We start from the raw sequence: 6,620 nt of genomic DNA, 5'->3' as shown, positions 1-6,620 counted from the left end.
GACGTTTCACCTCTCATCCGAGAAGCTTCTTCAGTTCTAAGAGTCAAATGGTGGAGAGTCCCAGATTTAAACCCAGTGGGAGTTTCCCCCCAAAGAGGGACAAAGGACCCCCTGATGATCCTCTACCTAATCACATGAGCCAAGGTGTGAACGGGTGTGGGTCACAATCAGCCAGGGTTTCGGGTGAGCTCATTGTGAAACCTGGCCCCACCCATCATGTGATTCCTGTCAGATGTCACAGGAACAAGGTCCAGAAACTTACCCTGGATCCAGATGAAACCATGGTGTCCTTTGATGTAGTCTCTCTCTTCACTTGCATACCCACCACGGAGGCCGTGGAGACTGTCAGAAAACGACTACAAGAAGACAGCTCCTTGGAGGACAGGACCAACTTCACACCCGATCAGATTTGCACACTGTTAGACCTCTGCCTCACCACTACATATTTCAAATACAACGAAGGCTTTTACAGACAAACATGCTGCCATGCTCCCGTGTCACCTATTGTAGCCAACCTTTACATGGAGGAAGTGGAAAGAGAAGGCTCTTGGCTCTTTTCAAAGGAAGAGTACCCAGCCACTGGTACAGATATGTAGACACACCTGGGTCAAAATCAAGACACAAGAAGTGGAATCCTTCACTGCGCACATTAACGCATGGATAAAAACATCAAGTTCACCAGGGAAGACACAAAGGATCGAACTGTTTGCCTTTCCTGGACTGCGCTGTGCACATTGAAGAGAACGGCAACCTCAACATTCGAAGTTTACCGGAAGCCCACACACACGGACCAGTACCTCCTCTTTGACTCCCATCACCCTCTGGAACACAAACTTGGAGTAATTAGGACCCTACACCACCGGGCAGAACATGTTCCCTCTAAGCCTGAAGGGAAAAAGAAGGAACACACACATGTAAAGGAAGCACTCTAAAACATGCGGCTATCCTAAATTGGGCGTTCTTAAAGTCAGCAAAGAGCACAGAAAAGAAGATCAGACACCAGCGAGGGAGGATAAGAAGACAGACGCAACAACATTGTCATCCCCTATGTAGCCGGTGTATCAGAAGAAACTCAGGAGAGTTTTCTCCAAGCATCGACATCCCGGTGCATTTCAGACCCAGCAACACACTCAGACAGAAACTGGTTCATCCCGAAAGACAAAACGTCCAAAACACAAACTTAACAATGTGGTGTATGCTGTACAGTGTAGCGAGGAATGCCCAGACCTCTACATTGGAGAGACCAAACAGCCACTTCACAAGCGCATGGCACAACACAGAAGAGCCACCTCCACAGGACAAGACTCAGCAGTCCATCTGCATCTAAAGGACAAAGGTCACTCTTTCGAGGATGATTCACATTTTGGACAGAGAGGACAGCTGGTTTGAAAGAGGAGTGAAAGAAGCCATTTATGTCCACTGTGAGCGACCATCTTCCCTTCCCAGACACCTTAACACCCACTCACACCCTGGGCCATCTGACCTCAGGAAATCACATGATAGGGTGGGGCCAGGTTTCACAATGAGCTCACCCGAAACCCTGGCTGATTGTGACCCACACCCGTTTTCACACCTTGGCTCATGTGATTAGGTAGAGGATCATCAGGGGGTCCTTTGTCCCTCTTTGGGGGGAAACTCCCACTGGGTTTAAATCTGGGACTCTCCACCATTTGACCTTAGAACTGAAGAAGCTTCTCGGATGAGAGGTGAAACGTCTTCAAGCAACTTAAAGAAGTCCAGACGCTTTTCTTTGCAAGCTCCTTAGACTACGATGACCTGGATGACTGAGAACCTTCACAGACAATCAGGAGGCTACTTGATCAATAACAGATCTGCTCTTTCAGAGGCGGATTTACGCAGTGACTCAGATCTCCAGTCACTGACTTTACAAGACCTGGGTTTGCTGTTCCCTGGAGTTAAAAATGTCAAACTGAGAAGGGATATCTTTGATATAATACACAAGCAGGTAAGCAAGCAAGCTGTGTATAACTGAGAGGAGAGGGATTCAGCTGTATGTGTGTAACCCATATAGAAAGTCAGATCTGGACAATAAACACTTTTATTTGTTTTTCTTTGTTTCAGAAACCAATTGGTGAGCTCATAGAAAAATCCAAGCACTTCATCCCACATGACTTCTCAGGGGTAAGTACAGCCTGCTAACATTGTTGGCTCTTGCATTTGATTGATTTGGATAGCGGAAGAAAATAGATGGATGGATGGATTTAGGATGTTTTGGGGAAGTTTTAAAATATCAGATGCAGATTCTTATACATAACCTTAAACTTTCCATCCAGCCGCCTTAACCGAAAATGGAGTTTTGGTCGACTACCTGAAAATGTTGAAGGAAATGAAGACCCAAATGAATAAAGCAATTTCCTTGATCACATATCAATCTACTGGAGGACCTCAGGAAATCTCAACCATCGCAGAACCAGGACAAAGGTTTTTAATCCAGTTTTCTATCTGATCCAGTCCATTTATGCTGAATATTCATAAGCCATGTCTTTGGTATTGAATAGACACAATATCTGACCACGGCTCAACCTTCTTTGCTTTTACATCTATTTTTACATGAATCCATAGAATTTAAATAACAGAGTCTCAATTAACATGTCATTCTGCCCATGCCATGCTCAGAGCAGTCTGTGTACAAAAAGTGTTACATTTTGTACATGAATCACAAACACATGGAAAAGGTAAAGTCAGTCGAAATTCTGCTATGTTGTCGTTCACAGGATAGATTTTCAGAAACCCCTTACATATAGTATAAAACTATAGTATATGACGATATATATTATTACTTAAGTACAGTTAAGATTTTTACATACATTCATAAGTTTTTTTTTTTAATTTCTTGTAAATGCGTTATGCCAATGTACTCAACAGGTTCTTTGTCAAGTGGTCCAGTGAAGCGCCACAATAGCCAAACCAGTGACCCTCCACAAATGCAACAAGGTAAATCTCACCTTGTTTTTCTTTGCACTCCAGTAAAATTTAACACAGGCTATTGTTACATTTTAATGCTGTTTTACATGAAGGTTTATTAGATACAATTACCAGTAGTGCAATGTTGTCCCCACCAAGGTAAATTTAGCTCTTCACAGGTGTTAAGGTCAGTGTTGGGAAGGTTACTTTTAAAATGTATTCCACTACAGATTACAGAATACATGCCCCAAAATGTATTTTGTAACGTATTCCGTTACATTACTCAATGAGAGTAATGTATTCTGAATACTTTGGATTACTTAATATATTATCATGCATTTTTACAACTACATGAATGTACTATTGCTGTGTGATTTATTACTATTACTGAAGGCTACTCACCTTACCAATACCAACTAGATTTTTAAATCTTAATATAAAATGAGTAACAGTAGGGTGGACATTTTGCAGCAATCGCGTGGTTATAGTGGGCGGGGCTGCGCATGTACTCCAATAACCAATGCTGGATCACAGCATGACCAAACTGTTCAGTCAGTCTACTTTCACTTTTTGTTGACCGTAAACGGTGGGTGTTTTTTTGATGAAGCTAGAATAGACTGACAGTACAATGCAAATATCTACATCTAACAGTATTGGGGGTTTTTCATCCCAGCATCTTCTCTTTTGCTCCTGCAGGCCCAGCTTGCACAGCAGGTCTGTTTCCATGTTGTTTAGATGTCATGCCGATCCAATAGGATAACAGCAACAAAAATTTCCAACCTCTGTTTTCTCTGATTTTTTTCTTCTCTTCTGCAGAGGAAAACGTTTGTGTGTGTACATCAGTATAATCGGTATACAAAGAAAGTGCATGACAAAAGTTCCTGCTTGGAAACTGAAAGTGCGTAAGATGGCAGTTATTTTTGAATTATTTATTTACTGTTGAAATTAATAAGATCGCATTAAATTTAAATTACCTATATTGATGTGGAACTCTTAAAAAAAAATTAACATAATTAACTTAGAGGTCTCCTTTAATTAAATGAATCTCTATATATCGAATTTATATCATTTGCTTCTGCTTCATTTCGTCATAAAGCCTGTTGAATTTTACTGGAAATAGTCTTTCGGCACTTGGAATGTTGGATCACCTGACTCTAAATAGCACATTTTCAACCCCCTACCACCACTGATAGTGGTCTACAGCAATCCATGCAGAGATTTGTAAGTTTGTCCGATGTTGACTTACATAATTTTGGTCCTAAAACCAGTCATTTCATCAAGTTTGGGCTGCCGACACCTTTTGTTGATACTCGAACTGGCTAGGCTAACAGCTCCCACAGTTTCTGTGCTCACTGCAACAGTGTTTTGCATTTAGATGATACCATAAGGTTGAAGTGCTTCGGTGGTATCGCAAACTCCTTTTTGCACAGTTTGCACAATAACCAGCTTTTATCAAGGCTTCTCGTCGGGTAGTCTTTTGAAAGAAATTTGCCTCCATCAGTACTGAGCACACTTTTCTTCTGTTTATAGCCTGATTATTATTATTTTTCAAATTAATAAATCGCAATTAACATGTTAACACACACACACACACACACACACGTGTGTATATATATATATATATATATATATATATATATATATATATATATGAGATAGATTTTTATATATAGATTTTTGTATATATATATATATATCTATATCTCAATATGTGTCCCCTTGTTGCAACAATTGAGTATAGGTGTCAGAAACACCTGGACTACCTTATGCCGCAAACTAATAATAATTAAAAAAAAAACACAAAAGTAATTATAATGAAATGATTTGTATAATCAGCCTAATCTTAACGTGTCGTAAGTTCATGAGTGTAGATTCAACAGGCATCCATTTTTTTAGTCAGTAATTCAAACACTGCTGGCTTTTCATTTAGTTGATTTTATGTATTTCTCACTGGTTAGAATTAAAAGTAAAAGTGCAAACATTTGTGTAATTTTATCTGATTTAAGTTCCTGCCACAAAATCCGCTGGTGTAGCAGTCTGCTTCAAGTGGAAAAGGTCAAGTCAGTCGAAATTCTGCTATGTTGTCGTTCACAGGATAGATTTTCAGAAACCCCTTACATATAGTATAAAACTATAGTATATGACGATATATATTATTACTTAAGTACAGTTAAGATTTTTACATACATTCATAAGTTTTTTTTTTTATTTTTTCAAGCAACTTAAAGAAGTCCAGACGCTTTTCTTTCCAAGCTCCTTAGACTAGTCTCCTGATTATACATTATAAAAGTTATTATTGTTTGTTGTTGTGATTTGGCGCTGTATAAATAAAACTGAGTTGAATTAGAATTATAATTCAATTTATGGCTTTGTTAGCTTTTTTCTTGTTAGTTTGCAGCATAATGGAGGAACAATGGAGCCTACTTAGTGTAATATATTTATGCCTATTTACATCTTATTTACTCTGACAGTAAATATTCTCAAAAAACTGCCATTTACCTTCCAGTTTATTGGCTGCCACTCCATCCTTGAGTCTTATTTCCTTAAGCAAAATATCCATGATTTCACCTGCAGAAAAGAAGAAAAAATCAGAGAAAACGGAGGTTGGACATTTCTCATACTGTATAGTTCATGTTTCTGTTCTCCTGTTGGATTGACATAACATCTGCACAATGTGGAAACAGACCTGCTCTACAAGCTGGGCCTGCAGGAGCAAAAGAGAAGATGCTGGGATGAAAAAAACCCCAAAAAACAAATACTTTTAGCTGTAGATATTGTTGATCACGTTGTCAGTCTAGCCAAGCTGATCACAAAATGCCCATCATTTCAGAATTAACCCACAAGGTTTAGTGTTCATGGGAATTTGTGAAGTCAGACGTTGATGTTGACGAGAAGGCCTGATTCCCAGTCTCCACTCTAATTAATCCCAAAGTTGTTGTGTCGGGTTGAGGTCAGAACTCTGCGCAGACCAGTCAAGTTCTTCCACACCAAAGTGGCTAATTGATGACTTTATGGACTTTGCTTGGTGCATTGGTGTGCAGTCATGTTGGAGCAGCAAGGGCCCATTATTGACTAAAAAAATGGATGCCTGTTAATCTGTCCGTTACATTGAGAGAATAACATGTCAACTGAGACTTCATGTCTCTGTTATTTCCATTCTGTGGATTCATGTAAAAGTAGATGTAAAAGCAAACAAGCCTGAGCTGTGGCCAGATATTGTGTCTATTCAATATCAAAGACATGGCTTATGCATATTCAGCATAAATGGACTGGATGAGATAAAAAGCTTTACCTACATTAAGTTGAAGTTTGCTACCCTCTGTAAAAGCTTTGAATCTGCACTCATGAAATTAAGACACGTTAATATTAGGCTTAAAAAACTGGATTAAAAACCTTTGTCCTGGTCCTGCGATGGTTGAGATTTCCTGAAGTCCTCCAGTAGATTGATATGCGGATCAAGGAAATCTTTATTCATTTGGGTCTTCATTTCCTTCAACATTTTCAGGTAGTCGACCAAAACTCCATTTTCAGTTAAGGCAGCTAGATGGAAAGTTTAAGGTTATGTATAAGAATCTGCATCTGATATTTTAAAACTTCCCCAAAACATCCTAAATCCATCCATCCATCTATTTTCTTCCGCCTATCCAAATCAAATGCAAGAGCCAACAATGTTAGCAGGCTGTACTTACCCCTGA

At 39.4% G+C, this 6,620-nt stretch overlaps 1 long non-coding RNA gene across 1 annotated transcript; it reads left to right on the top strand.

The window, feature by feature from the left end:
* The first annotated feature begins 1,788 nt into the window (after positions 1 to 1,788).
* On the top strand, positions 1,789 to 2,961 carry LOC121815580. The gene is made up of 3 exons (XR_006055199.1): positions 1,789 to 1,966; positions 2,083 to 2,442; positions 2,887 to 2,961. It is a non-coding gene; the product is annotated as an uncharacterized LOC121815580 (long non-coding RNA).
* Positions 2,962 to 6,620: the final 3,659 nt, after the last annotated feature.

This window comes from Haplochromis burtoni, unplaced genomic scaffold (assembly GCF_018398535.1).
Source record: "Haplochromis burtoni strain Fernald_Lab_line unplaced genomic scaffold, NCSU_Asbu1 Contig_8, whole genome shotgun sequence".
NCBI classification, from domain to species: domain Eukaryota; kingdom Metazoa; phylum Chordata; class Actinopteri; order Cichliformes; family Cichlidae; genus Haplochromis; species Haplochromis burtoni.
This window is presented reverse-complemented; position numbering and strand designations above follow the sequence as displayed.